Source organism: Bos indicus, chromosome 20 (assembly GCF_029378745.1).
Source record: "Bos indicus isolate NIAB-ARS_2022 breed Sahiwal x Tharparkar chromosome 20, NIAB-ARS_B.indTharparkar_mat_pri_1.0, whole genome shotgun sequence".
Lineage (NCBI taxonomy): Eukaryota > Metazoa > Chordata > Mammalia > Artiodactyla > Bovidae > Bos > Bos indicus.
Window position 1 is genome coordinate 10,827,893 of NC_091779.1, and position 25,904 is coordinate 10,853,796.

Sequence of the window (25,904 nt, forward strand, 5' to 3'; positions counted from 1 at the left end):
TACCTTTGTTTTTTTTTTCTATCCCTATAAAGTTTCTTCCTCAGTTCTTTACATGGTCTTAGCTTAAATGCCACCTCCCCCAAAGACGTTCCTTGATTATCCTTCCAAAGTGATATGATAATTACTATGAATTGGGTAGTTTAACCTCCATTCAAACTTTCTTCCTATGCCAAGAGTGCAAAACTGAAATTCACCTTTCCCAAACTATCTTGGAGGTTGGATCCTAGAAATGATTTTCTTCCCAGGAACAAAGTGCAGGGCACTCATTTTGTGGTTCACAAGGTCTCCATTTTGAGGGGACCAAGCATCATTTTGCTGGTATGTGGCAGCTGTGGTGTGGATTTTGGAGAAAGTTGTTGTAACTATGGCTACAGTGTGTTGCAGCAAAGAACAACTTTCGGATTCTGTGGCTCTGTAGCAGTTTTAATTGCATTGGGGCATAGAATGGTTCTGTAGTCAGCAGGGGTGTAGCACCTTCCTAGTACAACAGCTTCTTATGATAGATTTTGCAGAAATTGGGGATTGTTCTTGAGAGATCAGTCTAGAGCCTGCTTTTCCAACCCTTTGAACAATTTTATAATCGCTAATTTCCCTGTATACAATCCCTTTCTGTTTAAGCTAGTAAGCGTGGATTCTGTTGTCTGCAATCAAATCTGGACCAGTACAAGTACCTCTATAAGTTACTCTTTAGCTCATCTTTTAGTTTTTGTTCTTCACCCTTATAATTTCGACTATTCGTGTACTGTCTTTCTCCACTAAAGTAAAAGCTTCATGAGGATGGGGCCTCATCTGTCCTGTTCACTGCTCTGTCCCCAGCACCTAGGACAGCTCTTGAAGCATGGGAGGTGTTCCACAGCCATTTGTGGCATGAATGAATGGGCCCTAGGCATTTGCAGAGGTGCTCCACACTATTCCCCAGCAATCTGAGCACCGGGGCATTTGCTCTGCAGTTACAGCTCTCATTTGACTCACCATTTGTTTCTGGGCCAGCTCCAATTTAGTTCTTCTGACTCAGCAATGGAAACATGCACTTCTGATGATGACGACAGAGTGAGTCCTTGAATTCTCTGAAGGTTCTGCCTCAGGAAGCTTCTGTTAAATGGTGCCTTGCAGCACTATCAGGAGAGCAGGGCTCAACTGGATTTCACTATCAGTGGTGTCAGGCAGCTGAGCAGAATCTGGTCAAGAAGGCATACCTAGCTTGGCCATCGCAGGCCCTTCTTGCTTGAAAGACTTTCACAAGCAAGCAAGTCAGGACATTCTCCTTCTGAAGGCCATCCCGATCTATCTGAGATCATCCCATCCATTCTGGTTGCTTGCAGTCTGTTTGCTCTTTTAAGCCCTGCCTTTCCCTTTGCCCATTTCCAAATGATGCCAAGGTCCAGAAATGCATGTTGTCATTTTGCTTTGTTTTTAGCAGACCAGTAAGTTGGGTTCTCAGCACAAAATCTTGAATGATAATTTGCCTAAAATAATCTTTGTCTTATTTCATATTTAATCCTAGCGCTCAGTACAGGGTCTGGTACATAATGATTGCTTGATAAATGTTGGAAGAATGATTGGATGAGTGAATTATCCTAGTTTTGTGCTTAAAAAAAAAAAAAACAGGCAAAAGGTTAATATATGCAGAAAAGACTTAGTATAAGAGAAAAAAGATCTCACGTATGACTTTGATTCTATTCAAATGTGTTCCTGCAGTTAGGCAAGATTTCATTAACATTTTCTGCACATCATGCCTGCTGAATATCATTGCAAGGTTTCATTGACAAGTGCCATTCACGAACCACATCCCTGAACCTAAGAGGGTATCCTGCCACACGGGGCTCTCTTTTCTCAGTCCTGACACAAATAAGACAGCAAATGTCATATGTTCTTTTTTAGAACTCATATATAGAATTATGTGCTTCTTCAAGGTCAGGGCAAGCACCCACTTTACTTTGCATTCATGAGCAAGAATGCTGGCTGGTGACAGGTAACCTTCAGAGAGAGTTTGTCATTAGCAGAAGGGCGCAGTCTGGGGATTGAATCTTCCTAAAAAAGTCACATCTGCTGGCTGGCAGAAGAAGGAACTCATGTCAGGGCAGGCGACTAACTGGCAGGGGAGGGAGGCTGGTTACTGATTAAGCTGGGCAAAGCATTTTAAAAGCAAAGAGCCCTCCTGGAGTTGAGATTAGGCAGGCTCTTGCAGGCTCTCATAGCCGGGAGCGGGTGGGGCGGGGGTGGGTGGAAAGGGAGGTCAGGAAAAGGACACGGAGCGGGTATGCCCTTGGCTTGGTGGGAGGGAAAAATCTCACGGGGGTGGCCAGGCCCTCTGTTCTGTCTCCGGGTAGACAGGTCATGTCTATCTCTAGGGCAGAAATTCCTGTCCTTGAGGTTGAGATACTTCATGGGTTTGCCAGCTGTCTCAAAGGGCAATGTGAAACTCCCAAACTCAAATGGTTTCCAAGTCTCTTGGCTAATATGTAGATAACACAGCTACCTTCCAGTACCTTTTGAAGGCTGAATATTTCTTCTTTTTTTTTTTCTCTTGAGATTAAAAATTTTTTTTTTGGCTGTGCTATATAACACGTGGGATCTTAGTTCCCTGACCAGGAAATGAACCCATGTCCCCTGCAGTGGAATGGCAGAGTCAACCACTGGACTGCCAGGGAAGTCCTGAAGGCTGAATACTTCCACTCTCAAAAATGCCTGGGAGTAGCTGTTGTACTTGCTACTCTTTTCACATGTTTCATATGTAACAAGTCCTGAGTTATGTGCTTGCAGATATTATATTAACTATTACATTGAATCCTTACAACCTGATGATTGTAGGTGTATTTATCTCCATTTCAGAGATGAGTACCTGAGGCTCAGAGAGGTTGAACTTCTTGTGTGATATTACAGAGCTGGAAATTGACAGGCTCCCCAAATAGAAGCAGTTCAGCCCCTGTCTAGGGGAGTGAGTGAGCTCCTAATGGTTCCTTGCCAACTGCAGAAAATTTAAAAGATATTTGGCCCTCAGGCATGCTATTTACCATAATTGGGAACTAACTCTACATTATTGCTCTTGTGTCCTTCAAACACTTAATTTTATTAACTATAGATCAATCTAAGGTTCTCCCCACCAGATTCAATTGAATGAAGTAACTGTGGACTGGCCACAGGATGGGGAGTGAGCATATGAGGAGAGGGCAGCTGGCTTATAAAATGTCAGAGCCAAAGCTGCAATCTCTCCCTGTGTTCCACTCACCCAGCCTGCTGTTCCCAGGTCAGCCTGCCTGATGCCTGAAATTTTCCAAAACAACCATTGGTTTAGATGAGAGTTCTCTCAGTCCTGCCTGAAACGGCAGTTTATTATCCGCAAGGGCTAATATACTGATAATAACAAAATATTAACACTTCACCTGTATATATTGATTTCTCTCATTTGAGTTTCTCAAAAAAGCATAAGGTGTGTGTTTTCTTTCGATATCGGTGAATGTGTCAGACAGACAGCACTGAGCAAAGTCCTCAGGGAATGGAGCACAGGACAGGTGCATTTTGATGGTAAGAAAGATAATCAGGAGAGGTGTTGGCAAAGGCCAGGAGCATTAGGCTCCTGTCCCTTGGGGTGAATCCTGATAGAATTGAAAGCATCCAGAGACCAGCATCAAACGTTGGGTATCCCAAGAAGTGGTGCTGAGACCACAGAAGGCGATGAAGCTAAAATGTGAAGAGTGTTTGTATACAGAGGGGAATCCATAGGCGACTTAAATATTTAAATTTCTTTCTCATCTTTTTGGGTAAGGTTTATCAGTGGGTACCACTCAGTAGTTATATTTTATCGAAGAAGTAGACCGCATTTCTTCACAATTTTGTCTTGGTCGTACTAGAAGGAGCCTGCAGGAGATGTGGGGAGAGGGGCTGAGAAAAGGGAAGACGATCGTGCGGCTGATGAACACGTTTCCACACCAGAATCAGGGCAGGAGCGTGGTGTTGCTAGCTCTTTCCACACGCTCTTTCCTAGGAAATCAGAGATCCTAGATGGGCTCCGGAGTCACTCCCAGATGCCTGGCTGTGGGGGGAACTGTGCCGGCTTGCCCCCCTCCCCAGGAGATGGGCCCAGGCACGGTTAGCCAGTGGGAAACTCCAGGGCTTCTGACCCACTCCACTCTTCCCAGCCTGAAGAACCTCTGACACTCTCCTACATCTTTCCCCTGCTCCTACTCTGCTTCTGACACTCCACCGAGTCTCACAGTTCTGTGAGAGGTTATTTATTTCCTGAGGATGCCAAGGAGGGCAGGGTATCAAAGACCAGTCACAGCCCCCTTCCCTGGGGTCTCCTCCCTGTGTGTTAGTAAACACAGTGCTGGCCCAGGCGGATTTGTCAACTCAGCCGTCTGGTTTATTTCCTCTGCTCCTCCTGCCGTGTTTCACACCAGCCAAGTGTCTAGTGCCCCCATTTCCTCTCTCCCACCCCCTTTGCTTTACCCCCACTCCTACTGTGTCCTGTATTCTGGTCCTAGAACACCCCCTACTGTGGATCATCCTCCTTTTCCTTTTTAGCTTCCTTTTCCAAACTGGTCTGCCCTGGATCTCATCATTTCAGGACCTGTTCTCATGTGGATGATACTAGGTTATCCAGAAACTTGAACATTTACTTCTTCCTGATAAGCAACATCTTAAAACACTTCAAGATAGACTTTTGTCTAAGAAGCCTTCCAAGCAGTAACTCCAATGGGAAATGAAATATCACCAACCCCAAAGGAAGACCTTGCAGTCACTGGTCCCCTTCCCAGTGGAATCAGCTGCCCCTTCTTTGTATGGGATGGGCCCCAGGGTGAAGGTCTAGAAGTCTAGACTTGAACTTTATTTATGATTCCAAAAAAAAACTTGGCCATCAGCTGTAAACCTCCCTAGAGACTCCGGGGTCTCCCTCTATAAAGTAAAAGTTGATAGTGTGTGGTCAATCTCCTTTCTCTAGGTGTGTCTTGAGTGAAGGCTACAAAATTATTGCAAACCCTGAGCATGAAATTTGGATGAAATTTCTCTAGAAGTTGAATGGGAGGTTGAGATGGGTTCCTTGGCAGAGTTCAGTGCTAGAGAGTGAACTTCTTGCAATGCATTAGGAAAACACTAAATGAAGTACTCATGGCCATTAGATGCTTTCCACCTTAAAAAAAATACTAAGTCTGGCAAGTCTGGGAGATGATTGCTGTCAGCTATTGTCCAGTTTTGTGATGCTATCTTAAAACTTACTAGAGACATATTGTACCATGAAGGTTTTTGGGCTGGTAGAGGAGGGGCGGGTGGAGATGGGGGTGGGGTGGGGAGAAGGCAGTCCCTGGATATGACTGTGCTTTTTCACAGAGTTAACTGGAATATGCATGATTCCAGATGTTGGCCTGAATAAATCTTGACCACTTGCCTTGTTCCAGAAGCCACCTAGAACTGACTTTGGGCATATCTACAGGCAGTAGAGTATCCCAGGAGAAATTCAATGATACCAAATGGCTCACGAGGGCGTTTGGACTTTTCCATTTTATCATAGATTAGGGTTGTGAGTGCCTCACATCTGGTGGCCACTTTGGTTTATATGGAAATGTACCATTTTGAAGACCTAAAATTCCACCTCTGCAGAGGGAAAGACACTTGAAGTGAAGACCCTTGGACCCCCTAACCCCTAGTATATGCTGAGCATAATTCACTTCTTTTTTAAGCTTCTGTGATTTCTCATGTCTGCACATCATGACAAGACAGAACGAGAGGACACTGAGCGTTTGACTAAATATTCGTCTCTTGTTTATGTCTCTTGATTGCGTTACTCTGTGGGACCCTGCTGTGGGCTCTGCGTGTCTGTGTCACACGCTGCAAGGAGCAGAGCAAGGCCAGCTGTCTTGGCTGCTTCTGTCTGCTTTGGTGATGTTTCCTCAAGTAACTGTTTTTGGGAAAACCACTAATGCTAACTTCCCTGGGGAAATGTAGAAGAATTGGTACCTTCCATCAGCTTTGGGATAGACTTTCCAAGTCAGGGAGGCAACTCCATATTTGGAAAATTCTCTGCCGTTTTATGTCAATGTTGATGAGTCTGACAATTACCTATTTACGGTAAAGAATCTGCCTGCAACGCAGGAGCCATTGGTTCAATCCCTGAGTCAGGAAAGTCCCGTAGTGAAGTGTCACGCGAGTGTATGTTCCTCGGTTCTTTGTCTCATCACAACAAAGATTTGGAGCGACGGACATTAAAGCCCTCGGTGCGTCACAGCTCTTGGGTCTTGGACAAACTGTGCTACAGCTCTTAGGCAAATCAGTGTTACAGCTCTATTTTATTTAGAAGATAGCAGGAGAATCCAAGACTTGAAGAGAAGAGAGTGGAGGAGTGCATGGGGAGGGAGGGAGAGAGAGTGAGAAAGAGAGAGAGTGAGAAAAAGAGAGAGAGAGAGCGCATGCATGCGGGAGAGAGAGTCCGAGAGAAAGTGCTTTGGCTCCTCCTTTTATATGTTTTTTCTTCCACCTGGGCCTGCCCTATATAAATTGGGCTTAGCCAGGAGTGCTGTTTGTTCTGTTTGTTCTGCCTGAAGTCTTCACTCTGGTCCTCGGACCTTCCTTGTCTTTTAGCCACCGCCATTTTGGACTCCTTTTCCCTATTCTACCTACCTAACAGAAGGAAATGGCAACCCAGTCCAGTATTCTTGCCTGGAGAATCCCATGGACAGAGGAGCCTGGTGGGCCACAGTACATGGGGTTGACTGAGTGACTAACACTTTCACTTTCTTTCCTTTACCATGTTTTTGTAAACTGGTGCTCTTTTGGGCCTATCAGTCTCTTTAGGGAGGAGATCTAGGATAGGTACACACCTTTGACATCTGGTCTTTTTAATCAGGAGGAAGTGACTCACGAAGAGCAGGTTTGCTCTAAGAACAGAAGGAGCAAGTGTTGCAAGAAGAGGAGGGATTTTGGAGCCGACGCTTTGATGATAAAATTGGATTGAAAGAGAGGCCACTGATGGTTGAAGGTAAGAGTGACTATTTATAACCAAAACCTCTGGATCTGTGAATTGGGATGGTGTCTTTTCATAGAGACAGTTGTCACTCTGGTATGATTATAATATGGATCTTTGACTGTTGTTCATTCGCTGATAATGTATTCATTCTATGCTGAGCCAAGCTCCAAACTTCTGTTCCTCTTTTTGTTCCTTTTTCATTTTATTCATGTTCATGCTCATAAAGGTTTGGTTGGATAAGAGCTCGTGAGACATAGAATTCACCATCATTTGTGAATTTTTTGGAGGTAGTGATCTTTTTCATGAAGTCAGGGATACTAAGCCCCTATCACCCCATTCCCAGAGCTTACTAGTACAGTAGTTTATGGATACCTCTTGCTGTGGGCAGGAAGGAGGCTCTTCAAGGAAAGGAGTAGAAATTCTAGTTTCTTTCATGGAGGGTTGATGGGTCAGATATGGAGAAGGAGGCTTTCTTGAACTCTGTCCAATGGAGAACAGATTTTATCAGCCTGATCTGATGTGGCTGGAAGGATAGAAGCGAGGCTTTAGTCAAAAAGGCTTACCTACTTCCCTGCAACTCTTGGTCCCCCAGCCTGGCCTCTGCCCATTTGAAAGAAATGAACTTATGATAAAAGTTATAGCAGAATAGATGTTCAACAGTGTAGGCTTATATTACTTAATGCCCTGGGTCTTGGTTTTTTTTTAATTGCAAAGTTAATTTGATACTGAATTGGAACTATTATTCATAGAGTCTCATATATTCTTAGTGGTGCTTTTATGTATTTTATAAAGTTTTTATAGTCAATATGTACTACTTTGAAAACAAAGTAATATTAAGACTGCAAAAATAAATTACATATAATCCCTCAGGCTACTATATCTATTTCCATTTTGAAGTGTTCTTTCTTTCAGTGTTTGTCAATTTTGTGTGATTTTGGCAGGCTTTAAAAAAGTAATTTATTGAGATAAAATTTACATAACACAAAATCAACCATTTTAAAAGTGAACAATTCAGTGGTATTAGTACATTCTCAGTGTTGTGCAATCATGTCCATCTAGTTCCAAAATATTTGTCTTAATTAAGGAGATGATAATCTGTATTAATCAGTAAAATCTCTTACCCAGTAAACAGTCTTCCTGCATTTCTCTGCATTTCCCTCTTTTTCCAGCACATAGAAACAACTAATGCACATTCTGTTTTTGAGGATTTATTTATTCTAGAATTTTATGTAAACAAAGTCATGTATTACACGTATTACATGACTTTGTTTTGCATACTGTTCTTGTGGGTTTATGCACTGTAGCATGTATCAGTACTTTTCACTGTTTATGGCTGCATAATACTCCATTGTAAGGATATACCACCGTTTATTTATCCATGGATATTTGGGTTATTTCAACATTTGGGGGTTGTGAATAGTGTTGATGTGAATATATACGTCTATGTTCTTTTTTCTCCGTTTTTCAATGCTTTTGGTTCTATGCCTAGTTTATATTGGTATTAACATAATTGCCGGGTTCCTCGTGGGCTGCCGTCTATGGGGTCGCACAGAGTCGGACATGACTGAAGCGACTTAGCAGCAGCAGCAGCAGAATGACTCTACGTTTAAGTTTTTGAGGAACAGCCAAACTGGTTTCTACTGTGGCTGAACCATTACGCCTTCTAGCCAATAGTGTGCAAGGGGTTCAGTTTCTTCACACCCTTGGCAACACTTGTAATTTCTGTTTGACATACTTTTAACCATTGTGAACATGTCATCTTATGCAATCAACTAAAGGCTGAGTTTTAAAATTTGTATTAATGTCTAGCATTCATGTGTATTGGTGCATTTGATATTAACCTGGATTGCCACTTCAGAGCAATTTTGTTCCATTATCCTACTTCTTCTCAGATCCTATAATTCATCCCTGTGACTACATTTGACCATTTTGAGCCCAGGGCTTATTGTTGGAGCAAATTCTCTTGCACCTGTGAGTGACCTCTGTATTAGACCTGAGAGTTCATACATGTTGGCCCCTGCTCTGCATTTAGGCCAGCTGAACTTCTTGAAGCATGAGTTCATAACTGAGCTCTGTCCTGAAAGCCAAGTAGCGGCAATTACACTTGGCTTCTACTGAAGCTCTGCTGAAAATAGGCATGTGTGTATGAGGCAAAAGAGGGAACAAAGCGGGCAACATCTTGGAGTGTGTGCTCTTCTTCAGCCTCACCCACATGCCCACATTTCAAGCTCCCACTGGTCACAGGGGTGAGAAGAAATAAGACTGTTCAGTTGGGCCAACAGAGTTTGGGGACAAAGTGGGGAGGCAAAGATGGCCTTGTACCTACAGGAATGGACAGGATGAAAGGTGACAATGATTACTTTAAGCTGGATTTGCCTGCTGTAACTCAACTGGTGAATTAACTGATCAGGGAAAACTGAAAGAAGGCCAAATTCTCAACCTCCGTATCATTGCCATTTTGTGCAGGATAACTCTGTGTCGTGGGAAGGCTGCCCTGTACATTGAAGGACGTTTAGCAGGGCCTCTGTATACTAGGTGCCAGTAGCACCCACATTCCCCTCTCCCTGCCCATCCAGACATTGCCAGTCTTCCCTGGGGTGGGGCGGGGTGGGGGGCAAAATGACTTCTAGTTGAGAACCTTGTGGCAAAGTGAATATTAATTTTTTCACGTATCAGTTGGCATTATCAGTGGGTTATTATTGAAAAGCTAGTATTGAGGTCCTGGGACACGCCAGGCACTGTGCTCAGCGTTTACACTCATTTATTCCTCAGCGTGTGCTTGGGTGTGTGTTCTGCTAGGAACTAGATCTGTTCTGTGGGCTCAACACTGGAAAGCTCCTGCCCCTGTGGAGCTGCCATTCTGGCGGAGAGATGGGCAGATTGAAATAATCCCACAAACATAAAGTCTCCACCCTGACAAGTGACAAAGAAGGGAGGGCTTTGAAGAGTCTGGCAAAAGCAGTGCTCCCCATGACCAGGCTGTGTGCTGAGACTGTCACACATATTCATTCCTGTGCTCCTTCCTACAACAGTATGAGGCCCCTCTCTGCTGGCATTCGTGCCTGTTCTGTAGTAAGGAAGCTGACTCTTAGATGGGTGACAGTCACACAGATAGTAAATGGTGGAGTTGGGATTTTGAACGTAATGAGTTGTTCTCAAAGCCTGAGCTTCTAACTACCACCCAAGATACCATGAGTTGAGATCTGCAGAATGAATAGATGTTGAATGCTTAAGGTAGAGGTGAGAGGGAGATTGTTCCGAGGCAAAGACAAAAGTGAATGGGTGGACCTTCAGGCAGGAGAGAGAGCGGAGGAGTTAAAGGAGGCTGAGTGGCTAGAGTGGTGCGGAGGGAAAGGGAAGCTAGGTGAGGAGGCACCTGTTTCTGGGCTCTGCAGTCAGTCCACTTTTAAGAGATTCTTTACCCAAAACACCTTGGAAGTTTAAGTAGGGAGAGGACACTGAGGTTTTCCCTTGTAACCACATTTAATACTTACAGCCATCCAATGAAGAAATAAATCATGTCATCAATGAGATGCAAGGGATTTAGAGAGTCAAATGCTTTGAGGCGGTCTCAAAATTGAGAAGTGACAGGGCTGGATTTACACTCATGCTGGTCCAATCTCAAGTCCACCCTTTGAACCACCATGCCACATAGCTCCCTGCTCCGGGCCCTTTGAGCTGACCGGGTCACTGAGCACACCTCCTCCATACAGCTAGTCAGTAGATCTGACATCTGGAAATTCTGTCTGGGAGGGTTTTGATGTCTGAGCACAGACATGATTCCATGCATCTCCATAGTCATTCTTTAACTTATGAATTTTCTGGTCTCTGTTTTTTTATCTTGCACTCCAGCTCCAATTCACCCTTTCACCCTGCCCTCCCCTCAGCCCTGCTGTTTGGTCCTGGGACACTGCCCACGTGGCCTCTGATTAGAATCAGTCCATTCAGAGTGGCTGGCAGGTAGATGTCCTCTTTGCTCAAACATGCGTGAAGGTCTCCATTACCTAGATTGCATGGCTGTGGAGTCTGGAGCTCTTTGGCTGGCCCTCTTCTGTTCTTTTAGAGATAGTGTATTTCCCCCTCCAGGTAAATTTCAAACTAGTGTTCATTTAAATATTAATTTGCAATTGCACCCTCTCTCCTGTGATATTACCACATCCTGGGGGGATTAGGCTGAGGGAGCCTCCTCGCTCGCTTTAATCACAGGTTTTGGCAGTGCCGGGACTTGCAACCGAGTCGGATCCTTCCTTTCACACCATCCCAAACGCTCTGCAGTGCTAACCGAATTGAAATGAGCCCCTTCATCTTACACATGGATAATTAAACTTCAAACACTGTTTATCTCCATCCCCAAATCCGCAGAATGCAGAAGCAAATTAATTTTAAATCTATATCTGCTTTAAATAGTAATTGTTTCATCAACAGGCTTGATGGATAATTACATTCTTTGTTCATCCTCCCTGCAGACTTGAATAGGCCACATAATTCCTGGGTTGCTTTCATTTCTGTAATTAGATCATGTGACAGACCCTTACTATATTACAGTTGACTTGAGTTACTTCTCTCCCACCCACTTCTAAATTCTAAAATGGTTTCTCATGAATACTTAGATTATAACAGCCCAGCTTAACACGGAGCTATGAGTGCTTCACTTTAATCCTTTACTCTTCGTTCACCTAATAATTTACTAGGGAGCAAGCCATCTTACTGGTGGTGGCTGCTACTTTGTGCCAGCTGTATCCTTGCGTAGTTAAGAGTTTTTGTCTTTATTTTGAACTCCTCTTTCCCTAAAAGAGAACCCTTCGTGACCACACTGTCTGGATCCCCCAAAGTCAATATTATCCTTATAGAAGGATTTCAGGTTCAAGCTGAACAAAAAAATGATATACTGGGCTTTTGTTTTTTGACCATCTGGGGTTTCGTGGAAAAAGAGGAAGTCATTTTCCTTATTAGAAAGATCAGTTTTGTCTCCAAGCATTTATTTTACTTGCCTGGATTCATCCCATAAAAATGAAAGCTGGACACTTGATGATTAGGTCAACATTGAGATCTATTCCCTAATTGGAATTTGTTTGTTCCACACAATATGCCTGATTTTCTCTGGGTCTGTGCTAGAAATAGGATTGTTCAGCCAATCTGGCTCTTTCAGCTTCCTTTATCACTCGTATCCTCTAGCTGATTATCTTTCAGATTTTATTTCCCAGAGTTCTTGCAATTCTTGATATTTTTCTCATTTTTGTTATTAAGCTACACAAAACTGAATAAGGCATAGTGGATAAGACCTGATCCACAGTAAATTGGGGGAGTGATTGGAAGTTGGAGGGAGAGAGAGTATCTTTCGTCGTTTTTTTTTTTTTTTTTCCAAAGCCACAGGGTGTCTGTAGTTAAAGTTCAACTTAACTAGGCTCTTTTTCCTCCATCATATTTCAAATTACATACAAATTTGCACTGTCAGTCCTCGGTCTTCTCAGCTTTGTTCATTTCTTACTTTCTTTCCTACCCATGGAATATCTGTGTTTTTGATTCCTTTCTTTTAACTATGCAAATGTGATTTTGGGGCAGTATCTCATTATAGTATTCTGATTCAGCTATGCATTTTGATAAGTTTCACCACCATATCCTGACCATATTTCTCTAACTGTAAGGTTTTTTTGTGCGTATGATTATTTCACCATCCTTTTGGGTATTTGCAACATCTCCCAAGTAGATCTGTGGAATTAAGTTTTGCCTTTGTTATTCACCTTTCCAGATCACACATGCAAGTGCTAAATTAAATGTGACACACTCTTAGGTACCATTACAGTCCCAGATTAATAATTATCCTGTGTTAATGGATTCGTGATATGTTTTGGTTGGAGAATTTTGACCCCAATTTCTCACCCTCTCTTCAATGGAAGATCAGTCATTATGTAGCTTTTATTTCTATATTTTCCACATCATCATATAAAAATCATCTGAGATGTATTGTGATTTCGATGCTGTTGTCAGATAAGGTCTAGCTGGAAAATATAAATGACTTTTAATCTTTCAATATAAGGAATAATATAGTACATTTCAGTCACTCAGTCATGTCTGACTCTTTGCGACCCCATGAATTGCAGCATGCCAGGCCTCCCTGTCCATCACCAACTCCCAGAGTTCACTCAGACTCACGTCCATCATGTCTGTGATGCCATCCAGCCATCTCATCCTCTGTCGTCCCCTTCTCCGCCTGCCCCCAATCCCTCCCAGCATCAGAGTCTTTTTCCAATCAGTCAACTTTTCGCATGAGGTGGCCAAAGTACTGGAGTTTCAGCTTTAGTATCATTCCTTCCAAAGAACACCCAGGACTAATATCCTTTAGAATGGACTGGTTGGATCTCCTTGCAGTCCAAGGGACTCTCAAGAGTCTTTTCCAACACCACAGTTCAAAAGCATCAATTCTTCAGTGCTCAGCTTTCTTCACAGTCCAACTCACATCCATACATGACCATTGGAAAAACCATAGCCTTGACTAGACGGACCTTTGTTGGCAAATGTCTCTGCTTTTGAATATGCTTTCTAGGTTGGTCATAGTTTTCCTTCCAAGCAGTAAATGTCTTTTAATTTCATAGCTGCAGTCACCATCTGCAGTGATTTTTGAGCCCCCAAAAATAAAGTCTGACACTGTTTCCACTGTTTCCCCATCTATTTCCCATGAAGTGATGGGACCAGATGCCATGATCTTCGTTTTCTGAATGTTGAGCTTTAAGCCAACTTTTTCACTCTCCTCTTTCACTTTCATCAAGAGGCTTTTGAGTTCCTCTTCACTTTCTGCCATAAGGGTGGTGTCATCTGCATATCTGAGGTTATTGATATTTCTCCTGGCAATCTTGATTCCAGCTTGTGCTTCTTCCAGCCCAGCGTTTCTCATGATGTACTCTATATAAGTTAAATAAGCAGGGTGACAATATACAGCCTTGACGTACTCCTTCTCCTATTTGGAACCAGTCTGTTGTTCCGTGTCCAGTTCTAACTGTTGTTTCCTGACCTGAATACAGGTTTCTCAAGAGGCAGGTCAGGTGGTCTGGTATTCCCATATCTTTCAGAATTTTCCACAGTTTATTGTGATCCACACAGTCAAAGGCTTTAGCATAGTCAGTAAAGCAGAAACAGATGTTTTTCTGGAACTCTCTTGCTTTTTCGATGATCCAGCAGATGTTGGCAATTTGATCTCTGGTTCCTCTGCCTTTTCTAAAACCAGCTTGAACATCAGGAAGTTCACGGTTCACATATTGCTGAAGCCTGGCTTGGAGAATTTTGAGCATTATGTTACTAGCATGTGTGATGAGTGAAATTGTGCAGTAGTTTGAGCATTCTTTGGCATTGCCTTTCTTTGGGATTGGAATGAAAACTGACCTTTTCCAGTCCTGTGGCCACTGCTGAGTGTTCCAAATTTGCTGGCATATTGAGTGCAGCACTTTCACAGCATCATCTTTCAGGATTTGGAATAGCTCAACTGGAATTCCATCACCTCCACTAGCCTTGTTCATAGTGATGCTTCCTAAGGCCCACTTGAATTCACATTCCAGGATGTCTGGCTCTAGGTGAGTGATCACACCATCGTGATTATCTGGGTCATGATCTTTTTTGTATATTTCTTCTGTATATTCTTGTCACATCTTCTTAATATCTTCTGCTTCTGTTATGTCCATACCATTTCTATCCTTTATCGAGCCCATCTTTGCATGAAATGTTCCCTTGGTATCTCTAATTTTCTTGAAGAGATCTCTAGTCTTTCCCATTCTGTTGGTTTCCTCTATTTCTTTGCATTGATCGCTGAGGAAGGCTTTCTTATCTCTTCTTGCTATTCTTTGGAACTCTGCATTCAGATATCTTTCCTTTTCTCCTTTGCTTTTTGCTTCTCTTCTTCTCGCAGCTATTTGTAAGGCCTCCCCAGACAGCCATTTTGTTTTTTTGCATTTCTTTTCCATGGGGAGGGTCTTGATCCCTGTCTCCTGTACAATGTCATGAACCTCATTCCATAGTTCATCAGACACTCTATCTGTCAGATCTAGGCCCTTAAATCTATTTCTCACTTCCACTGTATAAGCATAAGGGATTTGATTTAGGTCATACCTGAACAGTCTAGTGGTTTTCCCTACTTTCTTCAATTTAAGTCTGAATTTGGCAGTAAGGAGTTCATGATCTGAGCCACAGTCAGCTCCTGACTGTATAGAGCTTCTCCATCTTTGGCTGCAAAGAATATAATCAATCTGATTTCGGTGTTGACCATCTGGTGATGTCCATGTGTAGAGTCTTCTCTTGTATTGTTGGAAGAGGGTGTTTGCTATGACCAGTGTGTTCTCTTGGCAAAACTCTATTAGCGTTTGCCCTGCTTCATTCCCTATGCCAAGGCCAAATTTGCCTGTTACCCCAGGTGTTTCTTGACCTCCTACTTTTGCATTCCAGTCCCCTATAATGAAAAGGACATCTTTTTTGGGTGTTAGTTCTAAAAGGTCTTGTAGGTCTGCATAGAACTGTTCAGCTTCAGCTTCTTCAGCGTTATTGGTTGGGGCATAGAGTTGGATTACTGTGATATTGAATGGTTTGCCTTGGAAACAAACAGAGATCATTCTGTCGTTTTTGAGATTGCGTCCAAGTACTGCATTTTGGACTCTTTTGTTGACCATGATGGCTACTCCATTTATTCTAAGGGATTCCTGCCCACAGTAGTAGATATAATGGTCATCTGAGTTAAATTCACCCATTCCAGTCCATTTTAGTTCACTGATTCCTAGAATGTCGACATTCACTCTTGCCTTCTCCTGTTTGACCACTTCCAATTTGCATTGATTCATGGACCTAACATTCCTGGTTCCTATGCAATATTGCTCTTTATAGCATCGGACCTTGCTTCTATCACCAGTCACATCCACAAGTGGGTATTGTTTTTGCTTTGGCTCCATCCCTAATATAGTACAGAAAGCCATATTATATGGCTATAATATGTTAATATAAAAGCCATGTTATATTTTAGTATGGTTACCCAGGTGCTGGTAAAGCTGAGAAGCAAGAAGGAGAGGGTACAGCAACTCAGAGGTTGGCGGTGGCTGGAAGCTTGACACCCTCACACCAGAGAGACCACAGAGGGTGGAGGTGTCACCAGAGCCCAGAGTTGGGAGTTCTGCAAAGGCTGCCTGGCAGAAGCAGGGAGCCCAAAGGCCAAGGTTGCCTGTTGGAGCTGGACACACCCAGGAGAAATAAGCTGTAAGATGCCACCTTGAGCAGGGAGAGGAAAGGGTAAACAGCTTCCTTCCTCCTCCTACTTCAAGCTTTCTAGCCTCCCATTAGCTGTTCCTACCTGGAAGCCAGTTGGCAAGAAATCCAGTCCTCAAATATGCAGGTTAGAGCGGATGAAGTGCAGAGTAGATCTGGGAGCAGAGACAAATGATCCACGCGGATGTGCTGTTAAAGCTGGTACAAAGTCCTTTATGCATTTCAGTGAACTTGTCAATTCACTATTGCAATCACCTGTCCGTCTCTCTAGTCCATTCTGGACACACTACTAGGCTGGCCTTCCTAAAATACTGATCTCACTTCTGCACGATGACTCTTAGTTCTTGCTGCATCAAACTTGAGCTCTTCAGGACTTTCCTCATCCAGATTGTCCTTGGCAACTCAGATCTAGATTTAGTTCACATTTCTCCTGGCCCAATTCTTTGCCAGAGGAAGGGAGGAGCAAAGGTAAAGTAATGTTAGTTGACCACCTGTTATGCAACAGATACATCTGAGAGCTTTATTCTCCTATTATTGAATTCTCAGTTATTACTCTCATTTTTAGGTAGGTTGCTGAGGCTTAGTGAGGGTAGGTAACTGTCCCAAGGTGACATAGTCTGGCTAGAATTGGAGGCGGGTCCTTCTGACACCAAATCTTGTTTCCACTCTGCTGTGTTACCTTCCTGGTTTATTAATGCCTGGAGAAAAGAAGCAATTTATTGAGGTTCACATGGTTGGTAAGCACTAGCTGACAACTCAATCCATCTGTTTTAGATTTACAAGATTTTCCTAGTAGTCATATTTTAGCATGGTCTTATCCACTTATCTTTGGTTCAAGTCCTACTGTCCAATGGTATTTCCCCCTCACCTGGATATCCTGCATCAAGCTCTCCTTTCTTTGAACTTCTCTGGCACTTACACTTAAATACGTAGAGTCATTGAGTTCTCAAAGTGCTTCATATAAGGGACATAGGTTATGGAGTCAAGATGTAAATAGTATTGACAGCTGTTTATTAGATATTCTCCCATTATCTCTGTAAAATCCGATTCTAGTGACTCAGTTAACATTTTATGTTTACTCCCAACCTGTATTTAGGAGTATGATAAGTGCCTTGCAGTTTAGACAGAGAACTCCTATTTCTCAGTAATTTTTAAACTTTCGTGGGCATAAGGATCACCCAAGGTAGTGTTAAAATGCAGATTTTGACTCAGGAGATTTGGGGTGAGGCCTAGAGTTCTGCTGAATTTTTTTTTTCCATTCTGATCTTTGTATTTTCTTTCTTTTCTTTTTTACTGAAGTATTGTTGACTTACAGTGTTAACTTCTATATAGCAGAATAGTTCAGTTAGATATATATACATTGTTTTTATATTCTTTTCCATTATGGTTTATCACAGGATATTGAATATCATTCCCTGTGCCATAATAGGATCTGTTGTTTATCCATTCTATATATTATAGCTTGCATCTGCTAATTCCAAACTCCCCATCCTTCCCTTCCCCACTGCACCTTCCCCTGGCAACCACAATTCTGTTCTCTGTAAATATGTTTTACATATTTACATATTAGATTTTACATATTTACATATTAGATTCCACATGTAAGTGATACCGTATAGTATCTGTCGTTCTCTTTCTGGCTTCATTTAGTATGGTAATCTCCAGGTCCGTCCATGTTGCTGCAAATGGCATTATTTTATTCTTTTTTATGGCTGAGTAACAGTCCATTGTGTTTATACTGCATCTTCTTTATCCATTCATCTGTTGATGGACATTCAGGTTGTTTCCATGTCTTGGTTATTGTGAAGAGAGCTGCTATGAACATTGGGGTGCATGTATCTTTCTGAATTATAGTTTTGTCTGGATACATGCCCCGGGGTGGAATTGCTGGAACATACAGCAATTCTAGTTTTAGTTTTTGAGGAATCGCCATACTGTTTTCCATAGTGGCTGTTCCAACTTACATTCCTAACAACAGTGTATGAGGGTTCCCTTTTCTCCACACCCTCTCCAACGTTTGTTATTTGTAGACTTTTTAATGGTGGCCATTCTGACCTTTATGAGGTGGCACCTCATTGTAGTTTTGCTTTTCATTTCTCTAATAATTCTAATAATGATGTTGTTAATCCTGGACCCACACTTCCAGTGAGTCTAGACCACACATTTACACATCAGAGGCAGCTGACAACCTACTAAGAACACTTATCATAATGGGTATGATGAACAGACAACTGCGTATGCTCAAATCTAGGAAACTGGGCTGGCTGGCTGATGAAATTAAGGTTCATAATGTTGGAGGATGAGAAAATGAGAGTCAAAGTATTCATGAGAATAAATTTGATGTGGGTGGGGCTGGCACAAAGTATTATACGGTAAGCCTTTGTGGCCCTTGAAAGCAAAGTTCTTCTAGTCTATTGCCATTTTTAACATTTTACTTGAGGGAAGGGTGACTGAAGGGCATGTGAGGTGATGGCCCCTGGAGTGTTCTTGGAAGGGAGAAAGAGAAGGCTGTTCTTAGGCAGAACTCTGACTTAGTTGTCTCCAAAGAGGACCAGGAAGGTATTCTTATGCATCTTAGTTTGGGGAATACACTGGGAGAGGGTTCATTGTGCTCTGAGGGCCTGAGTCTCTTCTCTTTTGCCAAATGCTAGCTGGATGATAGGGCAGAAGAAATAGCTCTTAAGAGAGGAAAGAGAGTGAGTGGTGATGTATATGTACATGTGTACCTGTGTTCATATATGTACACACGTGGTGTGACTTTGATATACAGTAGACTGGTGTGTGGAACTTAGCAGGGCCGCCCCACTCAGTCACCTCTCCTGACCATGTGCAGGTGTGCTGGTCCCCCAAGGTCAACTGTTCTGAGCAGTTGTTGGCTGTTTTTGGAGAAGAAAGAGAAGACAGGCCCTTCCCCATCACCTCCCATTGGGTCTCAGGAAAGTGTGCTTAGAAGGCTCCTTGATTGTTAGACTCAAACTGAACATTTTAATAGAAATTGAAAAAGTTTACCTGAGGTACTGGTTAGGATAATCTTACTTCCATTTTCAAAAATCAATACTGTATTTTCTATAATTCAGTCTTCCCATTTTCTCCCAAATTCTTGTTGCTGATAAAAAAAATCATGACTGCCTTTGTCAGACATTTAACTGTGTATAATCCATACCATCTGCTGCAGACTTTTCCATTTTATTTTAGGATTTTAATGAAGTTTTTTATTTGTCCATTTCTATCTCTTATACTAAGCATTATGTCTAGGACTCAGCTCCCATTTCCTTAAACCATCTGGAAGAGGATTGGAGCAATCTCATGTACATTGCTGATTTTGGAACTGGCTCAGACCTTTTGGGGAAGATTTGTACAATTTTCCAAAATTTGTACAATTTTTTGATCATGCTCCAGAATGTCCTTGCCCATTGCTTAAATTTTATTCACAATGTGGTCTTCCCTAATTACCAAATAATAGCAAATTTTATTGACCTTAATTTTTTGGATGTTCACATTTGAAAAACTTTGCGGTGAAGGAGTAGAGTAGAAAAAGATAATCCTGGTAGAAATAAATAGTAACTATGAAGTATTGCCACTCTCTTTTCTTCTATTGCTGCTGCTGCTGCTAAGTCGCTTCAGTCGTGTCCGACTCTGTGCGACCCCAGAGACAGCAGCCCACCAGGCTTCCCCGTCCCTGGGATTCTCCAGGCAAGAACACTGGAGTGGGTTGCCATTTCCTTCTCCAGTGCATGAAAGTGAAAAATGAAAGTGAAGTCACTCAGTCGTGTCTGACTCTAGCGACCCCATGGACTGCAGCCTACCAGGCTCCTCCGTCCATGGGATTTTCTAGGCAAAAGTACTGGAGTGGGGTGCCATTGCCTTCTCTTAAACTTTAAGAATTTCTGATTTGCATTGGGCTAAGTACATTGCTTTTTCATACTGTTCATGGGGTTCTCAAGGCAAGAATACTGAAGTGGTTTGCCATTTCCTTCTCCAGTGGACCACATTCTGTCAGACCTGTCCACCATGACCCGTCTGTCTTGGGTGGCTTCACAGGGCATGGCTTAGTTTCAGTGAGTTAGACCGGGCTGTGGTCCATGTGATCAGATTGGCTAGTTTCTGTGATTATGGTTTCAGTGTGTCTGCCCTCTGATGCTCTCTCGCCACACCTACTGTCTTACTTGGGTTTCTCTTACCTTGGACGTGGGGTATCTCTTCACGGCTGCTCCAGCAAAGTGCAGCCGGTGCTCTTTGCCTTGGACGAGGTCACCCCTCCTGACCTTGAACGTGGAGTAGCTCCTCTTAGCCCTCCTGCGCCTGTGCAGCCGCCGCTCCTTGGACGTGGGGTTTCTCCTCTTGGCTGCCGCCCCTGACCTCGGACGTGGGATAGCTGGGGAAACAGTGGAAACAGTGTCAGACTATTTTTGGGGGCTCCAAAATCACTGCAGATGGTGATTGCAGACATGAAATTAAAAAACACTTACTCCTTGGAAGGAAAGTTATGACCAACCTAGATAGCATTTCAAAAGCAGAGACATTACTTTGCCAACAAAGGTCCGTCTAGTCAAGGCTATGGTTTTTCCAATGGTCATGTGTGGATGTGAGAGTTGGACTGTGAAGAAAGCTGAGAGAATTGATGCTTTTGAACTGTGGTGTTGGAGAAGACTGTTGAAAGTCCCTTGGACTACAAGGAGATCCAACCAGTCCATTCTAAAGGAGATCAGCCCTGGGTGTTCATTGGAAGGACTGATGCTGAAGCTGAAACTCCAATACTTTGGCCACCTGTTGCTTAGAGCTGACTCATTGGAAAAGACCCTGATGCTGGGAGAGATTGGGGGCAGGAGGAGAAGGGGACGACAGAGGATGAGATGGTTGGATGGCATCACTGACTTGATGCACATGAGTTTGGGTGAACTCCAGGAGTTGGTGATGGACAGGGAGGCCTGGCGAGCTGCGATTCATGGGGTCGCAAAGAGTCGGACACGACTGAGCAACTGAACTGAACTGAATTGAAGTACATTGCTTCTATCCTCTCTTCTAGAAAAGACTGTAAGATCTACTAGTGTTGAGATTCTGTATTTTCATCTGTGTCTCTAATGCTTGGTATGTAAGTGCTCATAAATACGGATAAATAAATCAATGAATGATTTTTTTCTGATTATCATTATTGTGATCCAGTGATGGAAACTCTTTTTGAATTCTGTCGCAGACTGACTCGGAGGTGAAGGCCAATCTTTTCCTTCATAAAGTGAAAGTTAATTTCCCTAAAGTTGATTCTTGTATTCCTTTTATTTTGTTCCTTCCTATCTATATATCTGGGCTTCCCTGGTGGCTCAGTGGTAAAGAATCCACCTACGATGTAGTATGAGATAGATAGTATCACAGACTCAGTGGACATTAATCTGAGCAAACTCCAGGAAGCAGTGAAGGATAGAGGAGCCAGGCATGCTGTAGTCCATGAGGTCACAAAGAGTTGGTCACAACTTAGAGACTGAACAACAGCAATCTACGCATCTATGTATAAGCACAGATATTACATTTCTATATGAAGAGACTCTGTATAGAAACACAAACGATTTATAATTTATTTTTAAAACCATTTTAAAAAGACTCCTTTTATTCAGATTCACTAAGAGCTTGCACACAGAAGATGATTGAGGGTACAAGCTAGAACAAAATTAGGAATACTACCAAACCAGAGACAACAGTCAAATATGGCATTGCAGTTAAACCTTGATCAATATGGGCTATCATCCATCAGAGCTGGATTCATGTTTTATGTTCTTCTCAATCAAAATCAGTCCCTCTGACACTATTAGTCTTAGAACAGGCTGCTTTCTTTCCAAGCATTGTTACAACCTGCCTTATGTTAACACATTATTTTATTCATCTCTGAGTCCCCTAGTATCTGAATGAGCAAGAGAGGCAGAGTTGTCAGTATGAGCCTACCAGGTCAGGGCTCTTGGAGGGAACAGTAACCCTGCGCATCTGGGTGCTGACTCACGAGTGGTAGGTTGGCCCCACACGAAACACCTGGGAAAAATCTTCCAGAGGCATTTGGTGGTGGTGGTTTAGTTTCTAAGTAGTGTCAGACTCTTGTGAACCTATGGACTGTAGCCCGCCAGGCTCCTCTGTCCATGGGATTTCCCAGGCAAGAATACTGGAGTGGGTTTCCATTTCCTTCTCCAAGGATTTATAATTTCTGTTTGTAGTGAATCATCTCACCTTAAAAGTACAGAGGGGGAATTAAACTGAGGGGGTTTGAGTGCTGGCCTCACCTCTTTCCAGTGATGAAACCCTGAGCATGTTACTGGTGTTCTGAGTCTATAAAATGCAGACATTAATGTACAAATGAGGTAACATATAGTGTCTTAATAAGGCCTCCAAGGCCATGGCCCTCATGTATCCCACTATTCTTCTTTTGCTCTCTGAATTTCACCCACATTGTCTTCAGTTCTTCAAAAGCTCTAAACTCCTACCTACTTACCACAGGGCCATCCCCACTTTTTATTTCATAAGTTCTTATTCATGCTTTGAGGTTCAGCCAGATTGCCTGGTCTCCCTCAAGTAAGTTGATACCCATGGAAGGTGTATTCTGAGGTTGTAAGACTTAATTGTCATTAAATAATAATTGTGTCATAATTAGTTCAGTTCCTCTACACTTTCCACCCATGAGAATATAAGCTCCATGAGGGCAGAGATCATGCCTGTATTACTCACCTCATATATGCAGTGTTTAGCAGGGTGCCTGGCACACAGTAGCTTTATAAATGCTATTGGATGAATGAGTAAATGAATGAAAAGTCACTAATACAAGCAAAACACAAACTAGGTGCACAGTAATTTTAATTTCTAATCCGTTCTCCCAATTGCCTTCATTTTTGCAACTCTGCATGGAGAGTAAGAAAAATAAAGCATTTGTGATTTGAATGGGTGTGCCATGACATGACCTCCTTCAGCTGCCTGAAAATTTTTTCCTTGGCCATCCCTCTAGGTCCATAATTCTAAAGCCTCACTTGGCCCCAGAATTCACTGGGAAGCATTGTAAAATCGCAGATAACGTTGTAACCATTGTAGGGTGGGGTCTACACATTAGCATTTTAAAATGCTTTCCAGGTGATTCTAATGTGCAGCCAGAGTTGAAAATCACTGCTTAAATAAGGAATTATTTTAAAGACTGGATGGATGAAATTCAAGAATGTCTCTGTCTGTATAAGTCAGGTTTATTGGAATGGGTTAAACAGCTTAGTATCTACCAGCACTTTTGCACCAACTGATCAGATTGGCCTTTGAAGGAAGGGAGGAAGGAGAGAATCATCATCAGAGCAGTAAATCATGAGATATACATGTATGTCCTGAATGAGTAGCATCCCATGGTGGACATAATCAGGTGGAATCCTGCAAACACTACCCTCATCTTCTCAACGTTGCCAGCATACAGGCTTTGTCCAGATACACCATGCTGTTGTCTCCGGGAGTGAATCACCCTGGGCTAGTCCTGGCTGTGCCTTTTCCTAGGTGAAACAGTGCTGGGATGGGTTTCTTGTGTGGGAACAGCTTCGGGGTCATTGCCCCTGGAAGATGCTATAGAGGGGAGGGGTCTGAATGTGCTATGGGACAGGATTTTGGAAGCCATTTGGCAAAGATGATGGTAAAGAGCTAGCAAGCTTTGGCTTCAAAGAATGAATTTGTAGGCTTCTTAAAAGGAAACTAGAAGAAAAGTAGAATAATAATTTGGAGCTTAAAAGCTCTCTGGTGTAGTATGAATGCTAAATCTCAGAACTTTGTTAAAGCAGGAGTCGGCAAACTATGGAGTGTAATACAAAGCCTGCCTGTTTTGTATAACTTGAGAGCTGAAAATGGTTTTTGTATTTTTCAAATGGTTGAAAAATAATAAAAATAAGACTATTACATGACCCATGAAAATTCTAAGAAATGCAAATATTAGTGTTCATAAATGTTATGGGAACATAGCCACGCTTATTGTTTTTATATTGCTTATGGCTGCTTCTTTCCAACAAGGAAAGGGTTGAGTCATGGTGACAGGCTGGTAGCCCATGAAGCCTAAAAGATCAACTGTCTGGCTCTTTGCAGTTTGTTGACTCCTCTGTTAAAGAATCAGAAGAGGAACCAGATAGAAGGGTTAACCCTGGGTGAAAAGAGGAGTGGGACACAGGAGAAAGGATACAACTGGCATTGTCATGATGTTTTCTAAGTGCACATTAACCCTCTCAACCGTCCTCAGAGGCATCAGGGTCCCAGCAAAGCACAGAAGCAACTTCAAATTAAGATCACTGGAAGAGGCTTTAATTAGTAGACTCCACAAGAGAAAGCGCAGTATCTCTGGGCTAGTAGCAAAGGAGCTGTCCCTTCTGGGCCTGGAGGGTTGAGGTTAGGGGAGGAATTTCCAGGGTCCAGAAGCAAGCATGTAGATAAGGCTGCCTGGAGAGCACGTGACCTTCACTTGAAGGACACAGCCCGTCAGATAGGATAGGGACCAGGAGACAGCCCATGGCTTCACTGTCCCCCCCCTCACCCTTTTCCCTTCCTGCAATCTCCTACTGTGGCAGGAGCCTCTTGCATCCAACAAGAGAGTCTGTAGAAGAATTTCCTCCAGGCTAGTGGATGTCTTCTGGGCAGACGTGGCTGATGAAGGCTGCAAAGGGGTCTGTAGGGGCAAACAGAACATATCCTCCCCAAGTGGGTACCCCTGCCATCACTGGGCCCCGCTTGCCCACAGATGATACAAATTCGGTTTATTTAAATAGCGTCTCTCTAGCCCTGTTCTTTTTTGCCTCTTCATATTGTTCATGGGGTTCTCAAGGCAAGAATACTAAAGTGGTTTGCCATTCCCTTCTCCAGTGGACCACGTTTTGTCAGAACTCTCCAGCATGACCCATACGTATTGGGAGGCCCTACACGGCATGGCTCATAGTTTCATTGAGCTAGACAAGGCTGTGGTCCATGTGATCAGATTCGTTAGTTTTCTGTGATTGTGGCTTTCATTCTGTCTGCCCTCAGATGGAGAAGGATAAGAGGCTATGGAAGCTTCCTGATGGGAGAGCCTGCAGAGTCTTGTTCTGATGGGCGGGGCCATGTTCAGTAATTCTTTAATCCAGTTTTTTATTGGGCGGGGCTGTGTTCCTCCCTGTTGCTTGACCTGAGGCCAAACTATCCTGAAGGTAATGAAGATAATGGGGGCCTCCTTCAAAAGGTCCCATGCATGCACTGCTGCACTCTGCCTCGGACCCTGTAGCAGGCCACTGCCAACCCTTGCCTCTGCTAGAGACTCCTGATTCTGGGAAAGATTGAGGGCAGGAGGAGAAGGGTACAACAGAGGATGAGATGGTTGGATGGCATCACCAACGCGATGGACATGAGTTTGAGTAAGTTCCGGGAGTTGGTGATGGAGGGAAGCCTGGTGTGCTGCAGTCCATGGGGTTGCAAAGAGCCAGACACGACTGAACTGAACAGAACTGAACTGAGTCCTGTTCTAAGTAGCTCAGAGGGTGAAGAATCTGCCTGCAGTGCAGGAGACCTGGGTTCGATCCCAGGGTTGGGAAGATCCCCTGGAAGAGGGCATAGCAACCACTCCAGTATTTTTGCCTGGAAAATCCCCATGGACAGGAGCCTGGTGGGCTACAGTCCATGGGGTTGCAGAGTCAGACACGACTGAATGACTAACCATAGCATACCACAGCCCTGTTCTAAAGACTGGGCT

At 43.1% G+C, this 25,904-nt stretch overlaps 2 long non-coding RNA genes across 5 annotated transcripts in view; one reads left to right on the plus strand and one right to left on the minus strand.

Annotated features, from left to right (window-relative positions):
* The window catches only part of LOC109574758 (uncharacterized), a 39,766-nt gene extending 37,982 nt beyond the window's left edge, over window positions 1-1,784 (minus strand). For both annotated transcript variants that reach the window (XR_011562407.1, XR_002183189.2), the window contains exon 1: window positions 973-1,784. This is a non-coding gene — a long non-coding RNA (uncharacterized lncRNA). The remainder of the gene's footprint in view (window positions 1-972) is intronic.
* Window positions 1-14,060, plus strand: part of LOC139177991 (uncharacterized) — a 214,713-nt gene extending 200,653 nt beyond the window's left edge. For all 3 annotated transcript variants that reach the window (XR_011562408.1, XR_011562410.1, XR_011562409.1), the window contains one exon: window positions 6,842-14,060. This is a non-coding gene — a long non-coding RNA (uncharacterized lncRNA). The remainder of the gene's footprint in view (window positions 1-6,841) is intronic.
* The last annotated feature ends 11,844 nt before the right edge of the window (window positions 14,061-25,904 follow it).